General features: G+C 37.1%; 1 protein-coding gene across 3 annotated transcripts in view; it reads left to right on the top strand.

Moving 5' to 3' along the window:
* SOX6 (SRY-box transcription factor 6) overlaps positions 1-27,193 on the top strand; it is a 360,677-nt gene that overhangs the window by 26,295 nt on the left and 307,189 nt on the right. For all 3 annotated transcript variants that reach the window (XM_056492466.1, XM_056492469.1, XM_056492463.1), the window contains exon 2: positions 25,070-25,140. The gene's annotated coding sequence lies outside the window, so the exon portion shown is untranslated. The remainder of the gene's footprint in view (positions 1-25,069; positions 25,141-27,193) is intronic.

Below are 27,193 nucleotides of genomic sequence, written 5' to 3'. Positions count from 1 at the left end.
TCTTCCCTCTCTCTGTTTTTCTTTATTTTTTCTCTATTTGCATCCCTTGAAAACAGTTGTTAATACATTGCTCAGATCAGTTTTGTTTTGCCTTTCTACATATCAACTTACTGCTTAAGTATTCTTTTTTTTAAGTAATAAAAAAATATTTAAATGCTTGCATATGAAAATTTTGTAGAAATAAACTAGAGACTCCAAGTAGGCTGGTAGCAGCAAAGATATACAGTGCCTGCCTGAAATGACTTTAGAGTTTGTTAAAATCAAATGACATTCAGTACGGATACTATGAAGAGAAAAATCAAAATAGACACCTAATTATAATTACTTTTTTTCCTGTCATTATATCCGTACGTGCAGAACAACTGATTTGAAATCACAACAGCTCAATTCGGTAGGTACAAAGGTTTTTCCTTCCTTTTTTTCATCATCCACAGGATGTAACATAATTTCTCATACTGACCAAAGTCTGAAATTTCCTCAAGTCGATGGAAATGCTACCTGAATTAGTGAAATTAATTAATAGCACATGACTGCTATCAAGGTTGTAGACACTACAAGTTAATCAAACAAGTAAAATTAAAAGGTTAAGCTGCTGATTTGGTCTCATAGGTGGCTTTTCCAGCTGGACCAACTTGCTATGTTAGCATATACTTTCACTGCTTTTGAAGAAATGTATTGTAGACCTAAGAGCAGCACTTAAGTGAGAAGGAGGAGGATACATTTGTTAGAAGGGCTTTGCAATTTTGGAGTGTGGAATGCATTGGCTTTCTTCCAGACTTTCATGACCTTTTGGAAATTTTAGTCTAAACTGCCAGTTCCCTTTGTTAGATGAAAAATAATGTTTATTTCTGAAACTAACCATTCATGCCTGCAGCTTTCAGCATGATCTGGGCAAACAGGAGTAATACAGAAACATTTCAGTCTGTATCTTATATGCTACAGAAGGACTGAATGCAACAGGTGCTTGTCATCTGTTTTCATATATTTTTGGAGGGAGCTTGCCCTTCTCCCTACAAAGGGGGATATATACATCAGAAATATCTGCATGGGTGCATGCACGTTTGTCTATCCTGAAGGAAGGAAGTGTTAGGTTTGGTGTTAGACAATAGCTTGATTTAAAGCTAAGCCAAAGAAGCCAATTAGTGTCAGATCCGAAATATGCTAAACACAGGGATGTGTAAACTCCTGTATGAAATTAGGGGAGGTTGGAATGGTGGCAGAAATGAGACTGCCATGACCAGGGAAGGTCTCAGAGGGGGAAAACCAATCATATGCTTCAAATTCTGGTTAGGGAAGTCTAACTGGAATCACAGAATCAATAGGCTTGGAAAAGACCTGCAAGATCAAGCCCAAACTTTGACCAAATGTATGATCCTGTGGTTACTGGGGTAATGCTTTCAGTAGGATTGTCTAAAGTTAGAGTTGTGATGCATTCCAACACTTCAAAGTGTAGGTGTGATAGACTTCTGAAAGTTGCTTGCTGCTGGAATCAGAGATATTTGCCAAGAGCCTCCTAAATCAGGCCACCTTTGGCTTGGTGGCTACAATATTAATTTAGGATTAGGAATCTTGATTTAGGTGCTCCTGTTTCAGCTGCCTTAATGGTTAGGTTTTAGAAATGGCTCCCATGGGTGTCAGTCTTACTATAGCAGAGTCTTTAATTTGCTATGCACTTGTAACAAAGCTGGTCACTGATGGATTCCCAGAGGAATGCTCCATGTCCACGTGGGACCAGCCCTGATTATAAACTGGTCCCTTTTTTATCTATAACACATAATTTGATATGAGCCCTGATGAAGCTAACTGTACAATTTAGTGGGCCAGTACTATAAAAGATGTAAGAATAGCTGAATTGCAAATATTGTAAACCTTTCAAAAGACTGTCCAGACTGACTTTTTGTAAATCATATAAATCATGTATTTGACATTGAAAATTTTCCTCCAATATTTTTATTTTTTTACAGTAAATAAAGTCTGCTACATAGCAAATTTTAGATTAGCTTCCTTTAGCTTCACAGTTTCCTCGGATATGGGAGGTTAGAAGCTGTTTATACCACTTTATCAGTTTTGGCTTTAGATGATTTGTCAAAAAGTACTAATTTTTTCTAAAACCGAGAGATACAATCAGAGGAGTTTTTTGTTTTGTTTTAAATTACATTTCTTTTTGAAATCTGCTTTCAGTACACTGCACACAGAAATGCAAACAAAAAATGAAATACAAATTCGGCTATCTAAATTGATTGGAATAATTCCAATAACTCCTTGGAATTTTCAGCTTAAGCAGAAAGATGATAAAACACATTCTGTTTGGACAAACTATGCTTTCAAGATGCATTTTTTTCAGGTCTAGATTATTTACCTGCCACTACTTTTGAAAGATAAAGGTTTTGGCATCGCCTCTGAACTGGAGAATACCACACAGCATGTCTGTATCAGATAGATGGTAACTGAGGAGACTTTTTCCCCTGACCTAAAATGCTTGAGATGCTCTGCACCCTTGCCTCACCCGACATGGAAATATACTTACTGATTTATGTTCTAGGATTTTTAATATTAGCACATCGAGCTGCGATGGGGGAGGAGGAAAGGCGTGAAATAGCGTGAAGTTGCGGCTCCGTATTTTCGAGCCGTGAGAAAGATTTTTTTTTTTTTTTTTTGAAAACCTCTTAAAGGCAGCACGTGACGGAATAGTTGGTCAGAAGTGGCAGCAGGTGTGGCTCTGAAAAGAAAGGCATTGTTCTCCAACTGGTAGGACTGGGGGGCTGCGGGGAGGGAGGCCCTGCGCCGCCGGAATGCCGGCCGCTCCGCAGACACAACATGCCCCAGGATGAGCTTTGTACACTTGGGTGACAGACTGATAAGCAGCTCTCTCTTTTGGAACCAGACTCTAAAGTCATTCTCCCAGGGGTGTTTTGCGTGTGCAGATACCCATACATTGTTCCATACGTTTGCTGTTTCCAATAACACGTGTTGCTCTCTGATAACAAGTTGCTGCTTTCAGAGCAGGCCGTCTCTTTGTTGCTGCAGTCTCAGAGCAGAGGCACTGGACTGTTAATACTGATGCCTATATCCCGTGCTATTTTGGGAAATATTTTAGGTAAATACAAATTATTTTAAATTCTATGTAATATCCAGTTATATTCGTCATTCATAGCAGCAAAAGAAGGTGTTGGAGAATATTTAAATGAGGAAAAAGCAGAAGGAAAAAGCCAGTGTACTCATTATTGTTCAGCCTAGGAATATTTAGGCATAATTTAAAAAGAAATGAAAGTGAAATTTAAGTTATAAATGTATACAGAAACAGAAAACATAAACCATTTTCTCTGATATAGATGCTAAATATGTCTAACTGATGTTTTAAACACCGGCCTTCTAGAATTTGTACTGAAATATATTTTAGATGGATGATATCCATGTCAGATACCTAAGTGACAGAAACAAAATACACTTTCAGTAGGTGCAGCAATATGTTACATTGACTTTGAGCTGTAAACCTTTGCTGTCCATGCTGGTTCACTGATGTGTTTGTGTACATCACCATGTGCCACAGGCAGAACAGAGCTGGTCAATCCGTTTGTCCTGAAGACTCTTGTGAAAAAATCTAGTATGTTCTGCCTTTTTTACACCATGCCTGAGTTATGACTCTACTATAACTTACCATCAGGATTTGAACAAGGTGCCTGACTACTTCTAGAAACCATGATTTGCTATTACACTAATGACAGGAATTACTAAAAATCTTTGCTGCCTTATTGACCACTTAGGGTACTTAATATTTCTAAGTGAGCTCATGCTTTTGAGGAGTTTTGTCCAGAAAAACATTTCAAAAAGCAGTTCAAAAGAACAGTGTAGAAATTTGCAAGTCCAACTATGATTTATAATATTATTTTTCTAAGTAGCAACCGCAAAAATAATCATGCTGCTGGAGCCAACAACAGTATTTTGAAATGGTAGGATCTAATGTATGAGGTTATTGCATATGAATGGAGAGATATGTTATTGCAATGATATATTTTATTACTTGCTTCTGTTTTTATTAAGGATAATGAAAACCTTCTGTTTGGCCCTGTGAACAAAACTAATGTGACCTTTCATGTGACCCACCTGTTGTGCTTTCACAATCGATAATAGTTACCTCATGTTAGGGTGATCTGGAAAATAGCAGTGTGCCAGCACCACAGAAAACAACATTTGTGTTCCTGTACTTTGAATTTGTATTTGCCTCAAAACTGAAATTAAGAAAAATATAGGTTATCTAACAAATTGCTTTAAAGGCAAAATATTATTGTAAGAGCATTGTACGTGTTACCAGCAGATATGTTTTCAAAGGCATTCATTTGCTGAATTATAGCTGCAAACTTGTAGAATTGGCTTAAAATCTGTGATTTCTGATAGTATCAAAGATCGTGGGAAAGTCCAATTAGCTACTTTGAAAGTTATGAGAGTACATAAATTAAAAAAGTCAGTATATATAGATGTAACTTTTTCCACTTTTTAATTAAAAAAAATTACATTTTGTTCCTGTTTCATGTAGTGCACAGTATTTATTTATTTTGAGTGGAAAACCTTAGAGGGCTGATTTATTCTAGACGTGATTTTTCTGATTGTATTTGGGTCTTGATTCTGGATACAAACATTTAACCTGAGTAACTCAGTGTTCCTTTTCTGGGGGTGCATGATAAGTGTATCAGGGTTTCATTGGGATGACTTTTAGGTAATGGGATAAGGATTTGCAGGATCAGGACCCTAATTTCAAAGAGGTTTTCACATGTGGGTTTGAAGTATGTGTGCTACTGCTGAATTTGCTTGACAGACCAGAAAGGCTCTTTCCCTTTGGAGCCCTTATGGTTTATCTGGTCAATGGCTTGCAAGCTAAGAAGGATTTACACATTGGATCAATGATCCATGAAATAAGGGAGATTTCCACAACGTCTGTCAGTGGCAAGTTACAGTATGGCCACACAGTATGCATTTTCAGAATTAATATGTATGTAGAAATATGGAACTGTATAAATGATTATTATGTGATACTGCCTAATGGTCAGGGAAGGATGTGAATAATGTATTATGTGTATTAGTGGCAACTTGGTGATTCCTCTGTTTCTTTTGTTTGGATTAAGAAATGTGTGTGTACATTCTGTGGCCATATTCTTGTGCCCGTACATACATAAAGAAAAATTAGACCCAGTGAGCACAGGAGGTCTCTCAGTGCTACCCCTTCCCTCAATTCAATGACTTTTTCTCTTCTTACTCAGTAAATGTCCCAGGTACTGAAGATCAGCAGTTGGCTGAAGTTACAAAAGGGGGTCAAATGTCTTTAAATGAAAGTGTCCTCTCAGCAGCACCTTTGTGCTGTGCCACGAGCCTGTCAGTTTGAGTCCCTCCTGATGGCAATTCTAAGTTATGACATAGGGAGACAGGTATCCTACTAAGTAGGCAGGGCTTGATCAAAAGCCCCTTTGAAGTCAATAGAAAGATTCCTATTGACTTAAACAGGCTTTGGGACAAGCCCTTGATTATGAGGGCACGTAATAAGCTTCTTATTGCCTAATTATGTACAATGGTAACTTTAGACCTGTGACCCTTATGGAGGTTGGAATCCTTATATTCCAAAATCTCCACATCCCAAAGTGGCCCACTATCAAGACCAACACCCCAGGTCCTTTTCCTCAGCTCCTTCTCTTCTAAGGGTCTAAGCCTAAGATGCAGCTCAGCTCTTCTGCTCTGAGTCTGCCAGCAGGCTCATATCTTGCATTCCCCATTTTCCTACTGCAATGAAGATGGCAGGGACTGCACTGTACATTACACCTCAAATCTTGTCCATAAACCTGGCAAAGTTCTTGGGGCCAGCAGCAGACTGAGCATGGCCATGCAGAAATTGTGAGTGCCTGGATCTGATCTCTATCATTGTGCTTGTTGCAACTTCAATAGCAGGAGCAGTTTGGTTTCAGTGAGACTTTTTCATTACAGAGGAGGCTAAAAGTGCAAATGGTGCAGTCTGGAGTTGCACTGGCTTTTGTGAAGAGTCTCCATAGAAACATCCTCCAGGGAGGTGAAATGAGCCTCTCCTGGCCTTGTCCTTCTTCTTGAGTCCATTTGTTGACTGCTTGGTGTGTACAAGAGGCCTCCAGGAGGTGCATTACTACAGAAGGCAAATGTCCTTAAGGAGGACAAATGATTCTTGCAGTAGGCACTTGACAAACAGAACTTTACTGCTGTTCACCTTGAGCAATGTGTGAAGGATCACTGAATATTCCTTGGAAGTAAGAGTGCTAGCAGCAGGATGATCAAGTTATATAGGTTGAAAACACATTATAGGATGTCTCACACAGCTTTAAAGTCATTTGGATTCCAGTTATTCTTTTGAGATTTCTCTTATAAAAACATTTGCTGTTGAGATAATTAAAGTCATGAACGGGCAAGCATGCCATATACTACAAAAAAACCCTCCAAAAAACCTCAAGCCTGTGTTTTGGTAATGCTGTACGTTTGTGACTTCATATTAGAATTTTCCAAGTCTGGCAGTACTATTCTTAATGTATGTGTGAGTGTAGAGACAGCCTGGAAGAGAGGAATACATGAAACAATTATTTCCACAAGTTTTTTTGGGTATCTATTTGGTTCTGTTCCTTCTGTCTGTGAGGTTTGAGGTCAGGGTCAGAATAAACAGAGAATGTCATATATTGTGTTTTTAACATCTTTCTTTGCTTTTTGTCACTGCTTGTCTTATCAAAATCTGATTTAGGTTCTGAATTGCATAAATTCTAAGCAATCTATAGCAGGACCTATGTCTTAGATTGTTAACAAACAAGCCATTTTCACTCTGCCCCGTGTCTTAAGATCAAGACACCCAAAAAGGCCTCATTTTACATGGTCTATGGGCAGGGTTTTCTGACACTGGTATCTGGAAGGTATCTTTGTACTGCTGGTGGGATTTTTGAATGCTGAAAAGACTTATATTTAATTTTTCTTTGATATGCTCCCTACAATGTGAAGATAATTGAAGAGGAGAGTGCAGATTGGCATTTTTATTTAGGGCAGATAGGCAGGATTAGTTTTTCTGCTTTGAAAAAATAATGCTGTTATTTGGTTAAAAAAACACCAGTGGTTTTCTTATACTAGAAATATTTCTGTCAGCCATTCATCTAACACGTGTTATTCTCTTCCCAGATCTTTTCCCTGTTGTGTCCTTATTGCAATCATCAAAACCATTTGAAGAGTTTAATTTAGACTGAAATGATTCTCCATAGAATAAACAGAATATCTCACCTGTGAAGGATGATTACATTTTCTAAATTTGTTTAAAAAGGAAGGACCTTCATGATTCACAAGTGTTCTACTTGCAATTTTTATGTGGCAATATTCACAAGTTCTACTTGCAAGAGAAGTCTTGCATACTTTAAGTCTGAAAATAAAGCACTTCTGTGTTTGACTACTATCAGCAATTTTATCTTTCATTTTATTGGCACTGAAAGAGTAAGCATCAGTATTTTATTTCAGATATTGGCTGGCTTGATACTAGTGGTCTTTTACTGTGAAAATACTTTTTTTCCTGTTTATTTGAGTACTCATGATGTGCTGTGTAAAGTAAGGAGGCTTCAGATGTCTTTCAAATTAAAAGACAGTTGTGGTACAGCTGTAGGTAATGCTAGACAGAGCCAGAGCTGCCTTGTGAAAGTATTAACCTGGAGTTCTGGTGCATCTTCCATATGTGGGGGCAACTCTCATCTGCATAGGGGTGAGGTGACTGCCTTGCTGTCCAAGCTTGGTTTGGTGAGCAATTTGTTCAGGCACCTCACTGGCACAAGTCACAGTCGAGTGCAGTTTAGGATGGAAAGTCAAATTCTTCACCTGCATTTAATTCCAACTCTTCTCAGCAGCGACGCTGGTGCAGATTTGCTTTGCAAATAGGAGTAGGCTTGCCAGGAGCTGTACAAATGAATTTCCATGGCACTCCTGGCAAGAACAGGATCAAAGGATGGGCTGTGGTGTGTCTGAGCATCCTTGCAGCCTGTAGAGGAGCTCTGTGGCTTTGCTAGCTACCAAAGCTGCAGGTCCTCAGAGATGGCCTCTCATCAGGGCTGTGGCCCTACCAGCCCTGTTACTCTGCCAGACCATCCCCAACGTGTAGCATACACAAACAGCTAATCCATTTATGCAGCAGCATCTGGCTACTCCAGATTTCCACTAAGAACAGGGTCTTTCAATAAGATTTCGATCTCTCCGATTTGTTAAGTACCCTTTGCTCTCTCCTCCATAATTAAACAGATATTTAGATACTGTATTCCATATATCTGCATCTGTGAAAAGATATATGGAATAGATGTTATCTCTGCCTGAATGTGTGAATTTCCATTCATTTTTTAGAGGATGAAAACTTTTGCTGTGGACCAAAAGCAGGCCAAATATGCTACTATGCGTTGTTGTTTCTTAGGCTAATTACATAACTCAGTTTATTTTTAGTCTCAGTTATATGTTTTGGTTTTTTTTCTCCTCTTATAAGAGGTTTTTCTCTCTTTAAAGCTATGTTAAAATTGCTTGAATTAATTTGATAGTGTTGATTGTTTCTTATACCTATTACCTAGCTTTAAAGTTTAAGGAATTTGTTCAGTATTTTTCCAGCAGCTCACAAGCTATGAAATGTCAACAATTTCAATGCAAAAGCAGCTGTGTGTGCTTTTGTTTTTAGAGTTGAACTTGAGACTCTGTTGAACCAGTTTTTGGCACCATCTTTAGAAAAATCAGGGTCATCTCAAGATGGAGTCTTACAAAATTAGTAACTACTTTAAGAGCAGATTCATTTTAAGCACCCTTAAATAGCTGCTGCAGTTTGGTTAAGTTATGTATAATTTGATTTCAGCTTTCTATTCCTTGAAAGACTTGGATATCTTCTCCTTTTGCATATTCAGGATTCCCCATGTCCCCGTTTCTCTACATTGTCTTCCACCGTTTCACAGGAACAGACTTCTGTTCATCCTGTCATATTTGTTCTGTATTAGAAACAGTATCTGAAAGCCAAAGGGGAATTTTGTATGCAGTAGGCTGGCCAAAAGTGCATGGTATGGTAGGATTTCTCTTAATAAAAAGGAAAAAAAAAAAGGTACAGTCTCCCTATAGATAGCCCCACCTTCACCCCCAAATTTATAGATTCCCGTAGGATTTTAAAAGTTGAAGAAAGGTAAACGGTTATATTCTCATTTTTCTTGACTGTCTCTCAATTCAGGAGTATTCTGTGTGCATCTGGCTAGCTGTGAATGTAAATATATGTGTATAAACATGTTTTATAATTTGAAGCTATACTGTCTGTTAACTAAAATAATAGCCCCAAAAGCAGTTGGCCTGTCAGAGACGATATAGCTCAGCTTTTATATCTGCTGTTCATCAAAAGAACCAATGAAAATTTCATTCTAACTGGCAGCCAAGTAGCTAGAAAAATAAAGACTTCTCATGCCAGAGTATGAGCAACACAATAATTTGTTAAGACTAATATGCCTGGCTGTAACCTGATCATGTATGGATCAATTGATGATATTTTAAATTAATTTGTCATGTGACTGACTTGCAGTTCTAAATTCCAGGAAAATATCACCACTGAGTTCAGTGAAAAATAGCATTGTTTGTTCAATACAGACGTTTTTCAGCCAGACAGTGATGAAAGTGCTTGCTAATAAGTAGACAGGAAGTTGAGAAACACATATTAGAATAAAATAAATATATTTTTTTCTGGCAAACTTCTGGTTTTTTTTGCTTTTTTTTTTTTTTTTTCTGTTTTTTTTTTTTTTTTTCTTAGGGTTTAGAAAAGGTGTTTTTTTGTCCCAGATAATTTTGTATTATAATTAATACAAATAATTATAATTAATACAAATAATATTTGTATTATAATTAATTATTAGGAGGAAGAATGAAAAGGAGGAACTTGCTTTCAGAATTAAACAGTATGCAATAATTTTTCACCAGACCTGAAAAAAAAAGATCCTTGCAGGTTATACTGTCAAGCATTTATTTCCTTATCCTTCTTTTTTTTTTTTTCCTCCTTCCCTGTTCCTTGCCATTAAATGACAGGCTTGTTTTAATTGTTTAAAGGAGAGAGGATTGCTGGAGTGTCAACTTCCCTGCCTAAGCCTTGCTGTCTTACTGAGCTTTTCCAGTTCACTGGTGCAAGTGCAGACATCGAATGGTTCATGTACAGCTCTAATTCCAACTTGCTTGGCAGTTATTTCTTGAATGGCCCAATTTTACATGTGATTAGTTTTTAATTCTTAAATCACGACATAAACTGTGTGTATTATATTAATGTGACAGTCTGTTAATAGGTAGGAGGTGGTTAACTGGAAGTGCAAGTTCTGTTTTTCCTGGTGAGCAACCACTGTGGCTTCTGTGGGGACTCCTGGTTTGCAGCTGAAGGCAGAATTCATCCCAAAGTGGAAAAAAAAAAAGTGATGCAGATTTTTAGGATGTGACAAGAATAACATTACAAGATAGATAACTATAGCAAGGCATAACAAGAAAACTGTGTTTCTGTGAAAAGCAGACTGCAGTTATTTCTGGTCTGATCCTGGTTTCTGATTCACAGTTTTGAAGGCCAAAACATATAGGAATGAATATGTTTGTGCATGGGAAGGACTTGGGAAATCTCTGCTGGTCTTGTTCCTATTTGGGTAGGCAAGAAAAGGGCCAGATGAAATATCTTGCTCTGTTTATATCCACCAGCTTCTCAGTTGCATTAGAACATAATTGTAGGAACAACTATGCACTGGGCTCATGATGAGCTCATCTGTTTAGCAAAAAATGTCTGGTTTTTAGAGCTGGAAACAGTCTTGATATGTTCAAGGAAATTAGGTCTACTGCTATGTCATGTCATCACTTTTACAGAATTTGCATCAAAAATATGCCAGAAAATGCCACTTTTATGGATGGTAAACTGCTAGTTTTATTAGAATAGGTAAAGTAAGGACCTAGTGTATATATATATATATTTTACTTTTAAAGTGAGATACAGATATTAAGTTGTCCCTTTTTTAGTGTATCAAAGCAAATGAAACTCCACTATCTCTGAGAAGTAATAAAACTGAAGTAACACATTGGTGAATCTGCTCTGTTGGGTTTGGCCTTTTCTAGATGCTGTGAATTAAACCAAAATATTAATTCCACTGGCCTGAAAGCAGCAGCATCTTTCCCCAGCAGAGTTTTTCTGATGTTGTAGCAATTGCTCAAGATTCTAAGGTGCAAGTTGAATGATTTCTCTCTTAATTGTTATGCATTTTGATTGGATTGATCCTTTTGGGGTTGGTGTATTGTTTTCACCACATTGTGGTTGTTACACGTCACTGTGATGAAATAGTTGGAATAACAGGGACACCCCATAATGCTTTTGTGAGGTGGCAGTAATCTGATTAGTCTTTCTGAAAGTAAATACTTTTGATCCTTTCACTTGTTGGTAGAGACTTAAGAAAGTCATGCTGGCACTCCAAAAATACATGCCTGTGATTTGATGGCAATTTGCTGCTTGTTGCAATATTGTTGGCTGTGACAAAATTAAAGGGGAAAAAGGCTTAAATTAATTATTTATTTGGGAAATAAATAAGCTGTATTTGTTTTTTTAAACCTCTGATGTTAGGAAATCTGCTCCGAGATCCTGTATAAAAATAAGGATGTAATGTGCAGTTTGTTTTTGCCAAGAGGGAGATATAGACTCTTTGGAGTGTCACCCAATGAGGATGACACTCTATGTAGTCAAATGTTTATTTACTTGCTCATATATTACATTTTGCCTGTCTGATGGCTTGACTAATAAGGATGAATGCAATTGTGATGCCTCAGATTGCCTTGTGTACCCATAGATCTCTTCACCAAATTGACTGTTTCTAATTTCTCACTTATACTCTTGTGCAAATATATTTTTGTGTGATTACATTTTTTTTTTTTTGCATTTTGCCATTACAATTTCATGAAACTTGTTTCTTCAGAATGTTGTTTGGTTGAGGGATTATCCTCTCGATTTTACTTACAATTTCAATTCATATTTCTTATGTAATTTTCTTACTACTTTCTTTTCCATCAATTTTTGTTCAGTTCTCTGTGTATACAATTATTCAAAATTTTATCCTTTTATCTGTCAATTTATTTGTTATTTCTATTTCTTTAGCTTTCCAATTTATATGTGTGAAAACTTTAATAGGTGCAAATCCATGTTCTGGTATGACCATTGGATTTGAAATCCTGGGTTTTCTAGTATATATATATTTTTGTGGTTTCCATGCCATATGCAGAGCAACACTTATTCATTTGCTCTGGAACATATAGTTGGTATTTGGGATGTATTTCTATGCTGCACTATTTAAAAATGTATATTTGCTTGGTTCTTTACATATATTTTCACTAACTGGGAGCAGTTGACCCATTTTGATGCCAACCAGGTGAATAATTTGTATGTTCAATGAACAGAAGTCTTTGAGAGAAGCATTTATAAGTAAACTCCTTACAGTATATGTTGCAGTAGGTTTGCATTATTTTGTATTCTTGCTTATGGGATGCTTTTTGGTGAGGGACATTAAATGTAGACCTATTCTCAGAATTCTTAAGAGTAATTATAATGTTTAGTTTTGAGAATCACTTCAATATTGAGTTTTCTGATTTTTGTTTTTTTTCAAGCTATCGATGCTGCTCGGAGAAAGCTGAGAATAACATCATTACTGCATAGAAACTTTCAACTTTTGATACAAATTTTTCTGGCAGAGATGACTAAAAGAAGTGAATTAAAGGCAATCTGCAAAAGACTCTTATTAATGCTTTTGGAAGTATGTTCTATGTTCTCATCATGTTTTCTTTTTTGTAGAAAATCTTTGAAACTAAGAGCCAAAAGAGAAGTCTAGTATCATTCAAGATTCGTCCATATTCCCTAGTTCTCCTGCTGTTTTTCAGGCTTTCCTACATTTAGAGCTGTGCTCATGCCATTGCAGTATGTGCAAACACTGAAAAAAATGTGGTAGGAGAGTTTAATGTGAAATATTCTTGATCGTGCTCTTCAGAGTATCATTGTGAAGTGCCTTTGGTTCCTTTTACTTCTCGTAATTTGATTTCTGGTGGATCATTAGTTTGATTTCAGAGCCAAGAATCTTCAAAGAAAGTGATTTGCAAACTGATTTCCAAACAGTTCACTTTACCCCTAATAGCCTAAATAATGCTTTGAGTAACCAAAATACAGAGGTAGTGCAGAGAAATGAGTTTGGTAAGAGGTGTCTTGTACATGAAAGTGAGGACATTAGCCAAAGGTGAGCACATTCCTTCTTTCTACCCTGGTAGAACTTCCTAGGATAGGAGTCAGATTCTGGTGTGTTGAAATTTCCTTTTGAGGCTGTGCTTTGGCAAGATGCTGCCTTGTTGCTTATAAAATGACTAAAGTGTCTACCAAATGCAAGTGCCAAGTCAAAATATGTTCTGTATTTTGGTAATTGTGCAGAAAGAGCACCAGATGGTTCTGATGATGAAGCGCTTTGGGTGGGATCATCAAGTTTTAATGGATGGCAAACTCCAAAAGCTTAATTATCAACCTCTCTAGCAGCATACTTTTTATTGGAGTGGACAAGTTATTTTCAGAGACAGAAGAGAAATAACTCTGTATTTCTTTGCATGCAGCTGAATGAAGCCCACTTAGCTTCTCTGTAGGAGTATCTGAAGCTCAGAATACTTGGGCCTAATAGAGAGGGTGCCAAGTTATGTTTCCAAAGTGGAAAAATGATGTTATGAATAATACTGGTTTTGTTTGAATAGTTTGATATTTTCCCAGCATGCCCAGTTTTCATGGCCTGCTGCTAATGTGTAACTCTCCTACAATATCAATATATCCTACATTTTGGGTTCAGGTGTGTAGCAGTGTTGTTTATTTTCCACATTTAGTCTGAAATGGCTCAAGAGTGGTCTGTTCTTTCAGAAAATTTTCCTATTGGAGGAATTTGGACAGGCCACATTTAGAGCAAAGAAATGAAAAGATTAAATAGCAGATCACATAGCACACTTTTTAACTCCTGCAATGTTGCTTGATTTTATAAAGTGAGTCCATTCAAGCTGGAAGTGTTGATTGATTTGCTTCTGTAGTGTTAAAATTTGGCTTTTAATTTTAATACCTTCCATTCAAGGCATAGCAGTAACTTGTGTGCTGTAATCACAGGGGGCTTTGTATGTATTTGAATGAAATGTTCTGCGTGTGATTTTTTAATTCTTTTTGCATTTGTATATGTTTGCTGGTGATGGCAGCATTTGCTTCCAGTTTTTACACAGAAGTACTATTACCCTTGCCTGAAACTTGATATTGTCACTGAAATAATGGAAAGTTTCACCACTGACTGCAGTGTGATTACAGGGTCAGCTTGTTGAAATACATCTCAGATGAGGCATATTTGAGCTAATGAGAGGCCAAGTACAGCCATCACTCACACCATGCAAGTACTTCTGTAGGGTAGGACTGGACCTGTGGAATGCTGAAAAATTTCAGTTCACTAGAATGTGAGAATCCTGAAGCTGATGTTGCCACAGAACAGCAAATAAAACCAGAAGGGCTTAACTGGTTATGTTTTCAGATCATCTTATTTTGTCTGCAGGAGTCAGGTTTTAAAAATTGTTGGGACTTGCTACCGAGCACAGCTGCTTCTCCATGTAGGGAGAGATATCAAGAAGAGTATCATATATGATTGATGGGAGACTCTCTTGTTGGCATTGGGCCACCTTGCAAATTTTTTTATATAATTATCTGTTAATTTTTGTATGTGCACTTAAGCAACTTGTGATGAGTTCATCTCAGAATCAGAGTCAGCATGGTTACACAGAGGATTCATCTGACTTTTGAGAGTAATGTAATTTTTTTTAAACTTAAAACTTCTAAAATATTTTAATATTATTTATACTGAGTTTTGCAAAGCTCTATGTGGCTTAGACTGGGATTCTGCTGTTTCTGATCTCATTAAGTACAATCTTATTCTCTGATTTTCAAGGAGCTGACTTGTTATTTCACCCACTATAGGGCACCAGAATTATAAATGTGTGTTCCTAGATCTTCAAATTATGGCTTGAAAGTTCCACAAACTTTATGTTGGCACTCTGTGTAGAGGAAAATGTCATCCAATTCTAGTATTTTCAAATATTTATCTTACTTCTAAGGCACTTTAAAATTTCTTTAGGAAGTTTTAGATAGGTGCAAAATATATTCTTGTGGTGATTAACAGTAGTAATTTCTGACTTTGCAGTGAATTTCCAGGTAATTATAATTCAGTCAAGTTCTAGAAATTTCAAAGAGGTTCATTACCTCTTTGGGATGAAAGAATAAAGGGCAAAATCCTCGATCCATTACAATTTTTGTTGTTCTGTGATTAAAGAAGTACAGGAGGGTTTTTACTCTGTGTCCCCAAAATAGCCACACTTCCCTGTGAATTCAGAGGAATCCCTAGGGTTTTCTGTATTTCTTTGAGGGATCATATTTATTCACACTGAATAATGTGTCTGCTGATATTTTGAAAATCCCTGTCCTCTGACACCTGTAGACTTTTCAGTCTCTCTGTGACAACTTACACAGCAATGAGAACAATGGGATTTTGGACATAACCTGCAGCATCACCCTGACACCCTTAGTTGGAAAGAAAGTGGATTAAGTTATTTGGAATCAAGGAGTAGTCAGCAAAAATAAGTGAAAATATAAAGGTGACCATTGGAACTCCAGCTAGCACTTTACAGTTTCTTTAATGAAGAAAAAGGAGAATAAGGAAGAATAAGGATTAAAAGTCAGAGAGATCTTCTGAGAACATGATCTTGGTTCTTGAAAGTGGAATTTCAACATTTTCTCTTTTCTTGCTGTCCCAGAAATTTTTCTTATAAGTTTACTTATACATAAGTGGTTAACTTTGCAGTGCATTCCAAAGGGTTCAAATGCCAGAAAAAGAGGGCAGGGTCAACTGGAAAAAGGGAAACTTCTAGCTCAAAGAAGCAAAGTGTGTCGAGTTAAAGTAAAATAGAGGAATTGGAAAATTTTACAATAATAATAAAGAATAAAAAAGAAGACAGCCTACACACTTTATGGGTGCCAGGGAGGAGTTATAACTTGTACTCAAATGGTTTCTGATGGATGTTGCTCTAATGTTCACTCTGGTGTTCTTTCAAAAGAAAATTGATAAAATACCATCCTAAAATTCCACAGCAGGACCTGCTTCATATAGCACAAGACAGAAACACGTTTGAAGTACTTCCTATAGAACTTCCTTTGTAGAGAAATATAAGTTATTCTCTGTATATTTTTCTTTTCTTCTTTCTTTTGTTTGGTTAAAGCAGTGATAAGATCTTGTAATGAGACATGTCAGGCTGATGAGTCAATTTGGTGAAACTTTTAGGTTTGCCAACTTCTTGAGGCTGAATTGCTTTTTTAAATTTTTTTTTATTATTTTTTTTAATTTTTTTTAGTAAGATCAGTATTCCATTTACATTTTTGAAATATCACATGCAAAGCACCTAGTAATCACCCCTCCAGACATCAGCTTTTCACTGCTGCCTGTCAGTATCTTGCTGAGGGCAGGTGCAGATAGCCTGGGGCTCAGAGATGTCAAGCAATGCTGGTAAATGCCTGGAGATATGGTTTTGTATGACTGTCTGAAGAGAGTATGACTATCTAAATCATTTTCAGCACATGAGAAACCCAACCCTTCCCCCAAACTTGCCTTTAAATGTGTGGTTGGGACGTCCTGTCCTAAAGTGCAGTGTAACTCTGAGTTTACTAATAACTGATTCCTGTAAACAGGCTATGAACAAAAAACTGAAATTTTTTAACTGACTGAAAGCAGTGCTTTAGCATTTTAGCCTCTTTGACTTTAATACCCAGGACTGTGCTTAAAATAAATTGGAGTAAGGGGTCATCACAATTTTTTCCATGGCCAGTGCTGCCTGCAAGAATTTCTGTCTGTGATGAACATATTTCAGTTCTGGTTTCAAAGTATCTTGCAGAGGTGAATTTTCAGAAAAAAAATGGGAAATCCAAATCTTTAGATGATAGGCAACAAGCATTTGTCAAAATCTCAATTCAGATTTTGACAGAGATGTCATAAGTGAAAAATCCAAAGAAACCAGGGCTACACCTGGTAAAGTCCCCACAGGGTGAAATCTTAGCAAGCTGATAGTTTTACCATTGAAGGCAAATTTGTGTTTCAAGGTGTTCTCTTTCCTTAATTACCACAATTTTTTCTTGCTTTTTAAACTAATGAAGTAGTCATCTTTTAGGAGGCACTGAAAGGAGGCCAAAAAATGTTTTTATTTTGAGGGCTTGATGGGATAATGTGGCTCTTTTTTTTTTTTTTTTTTTTTTTTGGTGTGATCTATTTGTCCAGCAGGTGAGAGTTAATTATCTTCAGGACTGATAATTGTAGATAATCACAAATAGAAGGGTCCTTTAGGCAGAATACAGAGCAATATCCTTGCTGGGGTGCTCTGTGCCACATACTTGGGAACAATTTTCCCACAGAGGATGCACATGTAAGGTGGGATCCTCATTGAATGAATCCTGGAAGAAAGATTATTTACTTATTTTTCTAAAGTGAAATGAAAATTAGAGCACCTGGACTTCCTTTTCTCTGATTATAGTGTCAGGATAAATGAATTTCAAAAATGGGAGCTGAGAGGGGAAGTTAGTGTAAGAATAACTTAAAAAAAAAAAGGATTTTAGCTATAATTATTATGTTTCAGGGTTTCAGGGAAAGAAAACTCTGAGATGTAGTAAGGAGGTTTTGTCCCTCAGGGAATCCAGGGAAGCAGACCTGAAGGCAGACATTCTTAAGGCCCTCTAATTGATTTTTATGTCCTACTTAACTAGCTTTGAAAAATCTTAGGTTTGGTTACATGTGAATCTCCAATAGAGAACCCCAATACTTTGTCTGGATTAACATTAATTTCAATGGGAACAAATGGCACACTTATATTGTAATATTACAAAATAAATGTGTCAGAAAGATTGTTAGTTTGTGTGCAGCTGACTTACCTCCTTTTCCCTTTTTCTATTCTCTTTATTTATTTATTTATTTATTTTTTAAATTTAATTTAATTGAAACCAGCAATCTGTATTTTTTTTTTTTTGTTGTTAAGTACACCACAGTTGGAGCAGGTTAAATCTCCAGTTGTCAGGGAACCATCAAATCATCAAATCCACGTGCTGTATGGGATAATTATGCTGGAATTTTAAATATGGTGATGTGCTCCCACATACTAGTGTTATTGCTGATATCTCTAAAATATCAGCTAAACATTTCAGCTATCTTACCATTTTTATCTCTTGGAAATAGTGGTAAAATGGTAAAACTGGGCTTTCAGGATTGCCACTCCTCCTGTCCCCCCATGTATACAGATATATATATAATACATATTTTTGCTTAAGGGCTTTAGTTTCCTGTTACTATTCCAAGCCTTGTCTATGCATATGTAGGTGTTACACTATAAAAAAAAAATTGTACCAAGGAGTTTGCATCTGGTAAATGTAGCACAAGTACAGCTGAGTAGGTGTTTAAGTCAAAGTTCAGTGAGAGAACTCGATGAAGATATATCCTAAACCCTTCCTGTGGCCTGAGGGTGACAGCATCAGGCACTGAGGGATGTTCAGTGACTTAAAGCTTCCTAAGTTATCTAAGTTTTAATTCTACATGTTCTCAACTCTACATAATTCTTGATGCTTTGTTGGGCAGGGAAAAAACAGTCACAGAATTTGTTTTTATTTTTCTTTCCAGAAAGACTTTTTTTTTTCCTCGTGAGAGATAATATAAAATATGAAAATATATGTAGGCAATGGATATAAAAAATGGAGGATAAATAAGTAGCTGTAAATATGGGCAGTTGATTTGCATCACAAATCAATGCAATGCCATTCTGTTGTGTAACTGAATTTCAGTTTAGTCCAATACAGAGTCAAGAGACTTAACTGCATGGTGAATTACAGTTTGAATAATATTTTATACTTTTTATACCGTTGTTTTTGGTCATATGATTGAACTGAAAGAGCATACCCTCTTTTAAATATAGCAAGCAAAATTATTTTAAACATCGGTCTGCATATGAGAAGGGAACCTGACACATTATGTATTCAAAAGATAAGGGGAGCCAAAATCTACTAAAAGTATTGTTAATTTTAGTACAATTTGGCAAGAAAAATTACATCCAAGTGGTAAGCTAACAGCTCCTGGTATGTGTATTGTTGCATAAAGATAGTATTATATAATGAACAAAAATGTTGTTATTTGTGTTCAAGTTGCATCCAGAGAACCCTGATGAGACTGTATTACAGCTGTGCCAGGAGACCCTGCTATTGCAAGTCCCTGCACACCCATAGGAAGAGATTAAAAAGCTTTCATTGCACATGGTGAGAGTATAGCTGAGGCCCAGAGAGAGAGAAGAAAAGCCAAATATTACAATGCAGGTCAAGCCAACGCTGCCCTTTTGGTCTTTGCGTGGTTGATTTGCACAGGGTGTGACAGAAGTCTGGCTCTGGGTGTCACTTCCAAGCCACGTCCTCTGCAGCCCATGGCTTCTCCAGGTGTGGAGAGGAGCTCTGGCAGTGCAGTTTGGGTTTGCTGCAGAGCTCTCTCTGTGCTTGTCACATCTTCTAACCCTGAACTTCTACCGTGCGGATTTCTTACACTTGGAATCCCCGTCGTGCTTCTTGGGGCTTGTAATGCTGGAACTTTTCAGTCAGGGCTTAATTTACCTTGTAGTGTCTTCAGCAGCTGGATGTGCACATTGGATGCTGCAGAAACAGGCCTGCTGTGAAAGCTTGCTCTGTTTTCTGCAATCCAGTGGTATTGATCAGCAACGCCCCAGCCCGTGGCGGTGAAAACGCCGTGCAGCTCACCAGAAGCTCAGAGGTGTTTTTGTGTCCCAGCACATGTGAGAGGCAGTGGGCTGGTGCAGGAACTCCAGGGAAATTTGAGTCCCTTGATGTGGGAGCAGGGAGCCAGCAGCATTTACCACCTTTCCCCAGGCAACAGAGGAGGCTTTTGCTGTCTGCAGCCGATGAGTTATAACTGGAGTTCCTCCTCTCCCTTCAGCCTTGCAAGCAACGTGGTGTATGTCTTGTGGTTCTTATCTGCTCAAAAGTATGCACACAGGGCTTATCAGATCTGGAATGCTAGCACCCTGCCTTTTATATGAAGGGATAAATGCATATTTAGGTATTTCTTTCATCTGCATAGTGAATTAAATGTTTTCGGTGTTCTCAAGTGTAATTTTAGTGGTAGATGTAATAATACATTTAAATTAGTTGTTGGAGATATGCAATACTTTTTATTATGAAAATCCTTTTTAGACTTCAGCTGATGCTATGCCATGAAGTGATACTGCATATATTTCACATTCTGTGCTCATGTCCTGTAATGATTGGATGCTTTATAGATCTGCAAGTGGACAGAAGAGAAAACTTCCTGAACTGCCTGTCGAAGACATTTACACAATAGCACAATTATTTCTTAGAGAAGAGATGATAAGGAGCTTTTATAGGCAGTTATATAATATAACACTGCCAGGTAATGTGCCACTACTGAGTGACACCCTTTTGGGAAAGACAGGGAACCACTGTCTGTGGAGTTTGGCAAAAATGGTGATGTTTATGGGGCTCCTTTTTCAAGAGGTAGTTGACAGAAACACCATCATTGTGTGTGTTTGTTGACATGTTTTTTGTAGGCAGATGTGAGGTTCCTCCAAACTGGAAGTCATGTAGTTTACGTAAGTGCTAACCAGAGCTAAACTGGATTAGAGTGGGTTTGTGGCCAGTCATCTCCAAGTGTGGGCAGAGTGAGCTCATATCTCCTGCAGAACTGTGGAGATGTGGCCTATTTTAGGGACTTCTTTTGAGCCTCTTTTCTGTAATAACGACATCACAGCTTCTGGGGTGTGGAATTGTAAAGCACCACTGCTACAGAGGGAAGAAATACTAGCTCCTTCTTGTGTGTAAGGAACTAAGAGGCACAAAGCTACTTCTGCTGAGGGTTGAGCAGAAAATCTGTAACAAAAGCAGCAACTGAGTATAGAGCTTTGGAGACCAGTTTTTACACTGTATGGGCTGTGGTGTGGTTCTTACCTCACTGTGATGCAACTTGTGTTTTAAAATGACCACTTGTGCAACAGGTGGTGTGCTCTGATTCCTTCCTTGATGGATCACTTGACTGCAATCTCTGTTAGGGAGTACAAAAATTCAAATGAAGATCTCTGCAGAGGGACTATTTTAAAATGAAAAGGATAGGGAAACAATGTTGTAGTTACTTTGGTTTAGATGGGTTTTTTGTTTATTGGTTTGGGGATTTTTTTTTTTTTTTTTTTTTTTTTTTGCTATGCATAGAATGAAGAAGAGTAAAGATTTCAAGGAACAAGCCAGCAAAGGCAGTAAAATACAATTCTTGAGTGCTTGAACAGAAGTGAAACAAAGGGAAGTTAGCAGGAATTTGCTGGTAGTGGTTAATTATTGTGTTTGCTTTCCTGTTTCAAAATGATCATGTATGAAGAATATTCTGTGAGTAAGTAAAACATTTTTCATTGAACCATCTTAAAAAAGTGTCCTTTACCTGAATTAAGGAGGATTTTAGGAAATCCAGTTCAAAGGTTTTCATTACAATCAGCCAACTGCCTCCTTCATTTTTGTGATTATGTCTTGACACTCACAGGTCATTAATGATGCTTTAATTGTGAAATATTGCACATTTAAGGGTGTGAAATTACTATGTGATTCAGGCCCTAAATGTGTAGTTTCATTTCTGTATTACTGCTTTTTCTCATTGCACATCATGCTATAATTCTGAAAATAGTTTTTTAACAGTTTTTAAATGATACATATTTTAGTCTCAGCAGCCCACAATGATAGGCCACATTCTCAAATGATATAACATGATGCCATGCTTTTTGCTAAATGACTGCTTCCATTTTTTGCTTCCAGGCTTCCTTCATGCTCACTGGTGACTGTGCACAGAAAATGCAGGGTACCTGTAGAGCCTCTATCTTAGAAGAGCCAGAATATTTTAATTAAGCTTTTTTTAAAATTAGTAATTTTTTTCTGCTTTCCAAAATGGATTTTTTTTTCCCAAAGACTGAGACCTATGGGAATTATTATGAGCTGACTGGGTGAAAAGATGACTGCTTTATAACTGATATTCAGCTTTTAATGGAATTTTCTTGTGTTCATAACTCATAGGGTAAACAGAGTCCTACGGTCATTTAGTGATGTTCATAATCCATTTTATGTCCAGTGCTGGTGTCAACATGTGCTTGCAAGACAAGTCAAAGCTTAGCTTCTTGAAAATTGAGTTGTTTTGAAGGATTCTGTTAAATTGTTGGATGGCTGTGTATTATTCTTAGTCAGGTCAATGAGAAGTGGTTACCTTTACTAAGTCTTTAGCAAAGGTGTCTGAAATCAGAGCATAAGTTGCTCTTACAGCTTTATTTCCCCCCTTTCATAGTAGCATTGTGAGAGCAAGTCTTTAATAATGATGGTAGCAATCTTCTAAACATACAGAAATTGCAGGTATTCAGGATTTTTTTAAAGCATTTCAACTGCAAAATATCTGAGTGAAATTTCTGGTGGGATTTGAACCAATTAAAACAACAGAATACTTTAGAGACAATTTTGTCCTTGTATGTGTTTATGCAACCTGTGTGGTTACCTGGAATTCAACTCGAGACATCTAAAGTGAAAACATAAATGGTTCAAGCTAATAGAATAATTTTTATTGATGTTGTGATGTTATTATTTGATTTTGATGGACAGAAAGTTTTCTATGTGGATAAGAAAATATTGTCAGTTTAAGAAAAAGTGCTTGGACATCTAAAAATAATAAACATGATGGAGTCTATAGGAATACAGGTGCAATAGAAGAAAAAGTAGGTAGCAACTACTCCATCTAATTAGGTCATGTGGTTTACTTTTATGTGTCTGTGTGTTAGCAATGTTGTCTTTCTTTCGAGCAAAGAACTGTGCAAGGTAAAATGAGTCCAGGCAGTAAGAAAAAGGTGTTTTCTTCCCTGTAAACTCTAGATACCTCATGCTTGAAATGTCACTGTGAATAGCTGTTTCTGGTAGATTAGCCTGTTTTCAGCATTTTCCTTGCACTCTGCTTGTGTTGGTAGGCTGTGGGTATTACTGAACCCTTCCTTGATTGCACCATTTCATTACATTTACTAAGGGAAAGTGGTTGAAAGAGAAGTTGGTTTTGCACAGTCTGCTGAATGCAGCAGACACCTCAGCTCTGATGAGTCCATTTTGAATAGACCAGGCTCTTTAGGGTTGGGTTTTCCCCCACCCTGCCCAGCTCCATAATGGATAAGCCCACAGCTGATTCACAGTGCTGAGGTGTTATCTGAGCAGCAAGACTTCATTTGCTCAGGATCACTGGGTACAGTTAGCCCTGTCTTGCCTTCTCCCTCACTTGCATTGTTGCTGTGAGAATTAGGGCTCCACATACACATTGTTCTGCAGCATTTTTTACCAAACTGAACTTTTTCCCTGGTAGATTACCAGAGCGCTAAAGCTCAGTTTAAAATTTTGTATGTTTAACCTTTCCCCCTAATTGCTTGCCCAGAATAAAGGTTTGGTGCTTTGTTCCTAAATTCTCAACATGAGGTGGTGTGCATTAAAGTGTATTTATACTTTCAGATTAATTAACTGTGACCTTATGAACCACTGTCCTTGTTTAATTGGTGGCTCCAAAGCACATTAATGGCATAAATCATCTGATAATGAGATTCAGACTTGCTTTTAAAATATATAATAACAACACTGCATTGATAGAGCAAATGAGATTTGTTGGCTCTCTGTTGGTATTACAGGAGAGAAGACACAATTAAATGTGTACTTTCAGGATGGGGGAGAGCTTGGTTGGAATGAATAATATGCACTTCAGGGTGGGTGTATGAAATAAGGAGGATATTCTGCATCAAGATAAGTTTGGTATTCTCTCCTTGTCTCTAGGCACTGTGCAGTACTGGCTGGTGCACTTTAGGATACAGAAATGTTGTGGGAAGGTGTTTCTTAAAGATTACTGGGGGCTAACAAAAATGACAATTTCATCTTTAAATATAGTTACATGTTTTTAAACTGAGCTTACACCCACTGTTTTATGAACTGCAAATTAATCAGATAGCTCCCTGAGAACAAAAAGGTTTTGACCTAAACTAGTTGCCCAGGCTCCATTACTATTTTCAGTTTAATGTTACCCATATCCATCCTCACATTTTGGAAAGGAAACAAGGGCTGTGCAACAAAGTTTCTTTGTTTTCCTAAGAACTAAAAATGTGCTGTATGTAGACCAAACAATAAAAATAAACTACTGAACTACCTTCTAATGCATGGGGGTTCTGGAGAGAGGAAACCATGGATATTTAGAGGCATAAAGTGAGTCATTGTGCTAGTTAAAGAATTTTATAAGGCGAGCTCTGTGGGTTTGAGTTGCATCTGTTACCTTTCCAACTAGAACTGAGGGGTATGCAGGAAAAAGAATGTTGGATTTAATCATGCCTTATAGTGACTGCATTGTACTTAGGCTAAGCTTCTAGCTGGGATCTAGACCATAAGAGAACAAAATCGTTAGTCTTTCTTCTTTGTGTAAGTTTTGCCTTAGATGGGCTCCAATTAAATGACCTAAAAATTAATTTTACACCAGGTAAGCTGAAAAATGCTGTTAACAAACTACTTAGATTAAAAAAAAAAAAGTAATAAATGTTCTGTAACACTTGAGAACATAAAAAAGGAAAAATCTCCAAGCCAGAAACCCCCTCACAGCTATTTTCCTTATTAAAAGATAACCATGCTTGCCTTTATGACAGTTCTTAGAAGCAATAATGGACTGGGTTGCTATGCTGTGAGATGCAGAACAATGAAATAATTGTTTCTCTTGGTATTGGCTTCCTGGAAACAAATTCTGTGTAAATTACTTGGCTGAAAGCGTGACAACAGTCTTGTGTTCTGTTTTCTTCAGTTCATGGTTAAAAATCATAACTCTTTTATAACAATAAAAAAGTAACATTTATCAGTTCTGGCCTTTCGTTTCAACTTCTTTTCCTTTTATATTTTCAGGTCAGTTTCATGAATTCAAAAGCAACTTACCAGTGATTTCTGGGAGCTGGGGCTGATTTTCTTGTGTATTTGTAAGTATTTATTCTTTTCTCTGTTATGTGCATCTTTCTGATACTCTCTTGTCATGGGGAATGGAAGCAATTTTGAAATGTAACTGTTGTATCACAGTTTAAGCATGTTCATTTAGCAAGAATTTGACCTCACTGCTTTTAAACTTTTGGTAGAATTTTTTTGCTGCCAACTTATGCTTCTGCTATTCAGAGAAGCTACAAATACTGAGTTAACAGTAAATATTGTTATTTCAAACTTTATTTTGGTTTTTGTAATAATAACAATGATGGGAGAACAGCTTACAGTAGCACATCAATGGTGGCACTTTTAAGGACACCACTGCATCATATTTCTGCAATGAAAATCATTTCTAGAAAAGAATTGGGGCTGTGCCTCAAGACACAGGATTTTTAGAGGAAATGCTGTGTGGGGTTATTGAGGAAACACGAGGATGAGCAGCATCTGCTGAACTAGGAATACATTTTTATATCCCTTTATGGTTTCAGCAAAACCATAGTCATTGAGGCCACAGCTCAGGAACGTGTTTCAGAGTATCCCTGAGTTCAAATACATCAAATGGGACTCCTCCTAAACAGAAATGCTTGGACAAAGGGAAAGCCAGAGGAGAGGATCTGGGAGGAAGATGGTTGTTCATGAAACAAATAGAAAACTTTCAGAATTGCTGTTTTGGATGGTCCTCAGCTTTAGTCAAGTATAATAAGGAAAATCTAATGGGCCCTTGACTTGGCATGGTATAAATTATTGCAATACCTCATGTATGATGTAGTATAAATGAAACCAATCTATGCAGCTTGTTCTCTTAAGTCACAAATATAGTTTATGAATAAATATTTATTCTATCATTTGTGGAAAGAGATGTTCACAAAACTGCATTCATCAGGGAAAAAATATGGCTGGTCCTCCTCTCAATATGGAAATCTGTTCAATTTGTAATAACCCTTCCTCTTTACAAATGTTCATTTTCACATATGGTTTTGCTATTCTATTTGCACTTTCCTTCATTTACAGGTCAGCATTTTTTTAAATGAACATTTTCAGTCAGAGATAAAGAAAATATTATCAAATAAGATAAACAGTTTAAAACCAAGTATTACCATTGAAAAATAGTTCTGAGAGGGCAATATAAAGTGATTACTGAATTGAGAGTGAGGAATTTTTTATATTCCTTCTGGCTTTGCTACTGCTTTTTTTTTAAGCAATCAGTTTCTTTTCTTCCTTTTTCTCCTTTAAAAATGGAAATAGTACTATATTAATCTATACAAAGAGTAGCTCTTTATATCTCAATATAGAGCACATTTTCCAAGGAAAGTAATAGAATAAATTTAGTGGTAGTTTCATGGTGAAATTTTTGTGTACCAAGCTAATTGTGTGAGAAATTTTAAGTATTGTTCAGTTCATGTTCATGTATTAGAAACATATAAAGGGATTTAATAATTATATTGTGGACTACTCATCCAAGTCCTGCTCTTCTTGGCTGACATCAACAAAGAGCTGCAGTAAAAAAATGTGGCATAAAAAAGTAGTTTGAAATCAATCCTTGGGTTCAGGTCACTCAAATAAGGATTTAAACTTCCATGAGAGGTGTGGAGTACATGAGTCACACTGGCCATTGCAGGGAAAGTTGTTAGCCCAGCTGAGACCCCCGTGGCCATGAGAGCTGGGACATGGTTCAGCAGCCTGAGCTGCAAAGCTGAGTTGGTGGCTGCATGAAATGATGAGCCACAGCCTGGCCTGTGATCAGGGTCCTCTGCAGCCTCAGTCACAGTGATGTGAATATCTGGAGAAGCCAGCACCCTGCTGACTGCTCTTCCCTGCTTAAACAACTCATTTTAGTGGTTTGCACTATATATCCAGAAACATATGCTAACCTTAAGTTCACATAAACTGAAAATAAAATGAGATGTAGGAGGCACAACTGATGGATTCAGCCCTGTGTTTCCTCACATACTGAGAAGAGCATTGAAGTACAGCTTCTACAGTAATACAGGTTTAGATCTTAAATCATGTCTATTACTTTGCAAACTTACAAATATCCTGTACATGAGTTAGGTA

This window comes from Oenanthe melanoleuca, chromosome 5 (genome assembly GCF_029582105.1).
Source record: "Oenanthe melanoleuca isolate GR-GAL-2019-014 chromosome 5, OMel1.0, whole genome shotgun sequence".
Classification (NCBI taxonomy): Eukaryota; Metazoa; Chordata; class Aves; order Passeriformes; family Muscicapidae; genus Oenanthe; species Oenanthe melanoleuca.
This window is presented reverse-complemented; position numbering and strand designations above follow the sequence as displayed.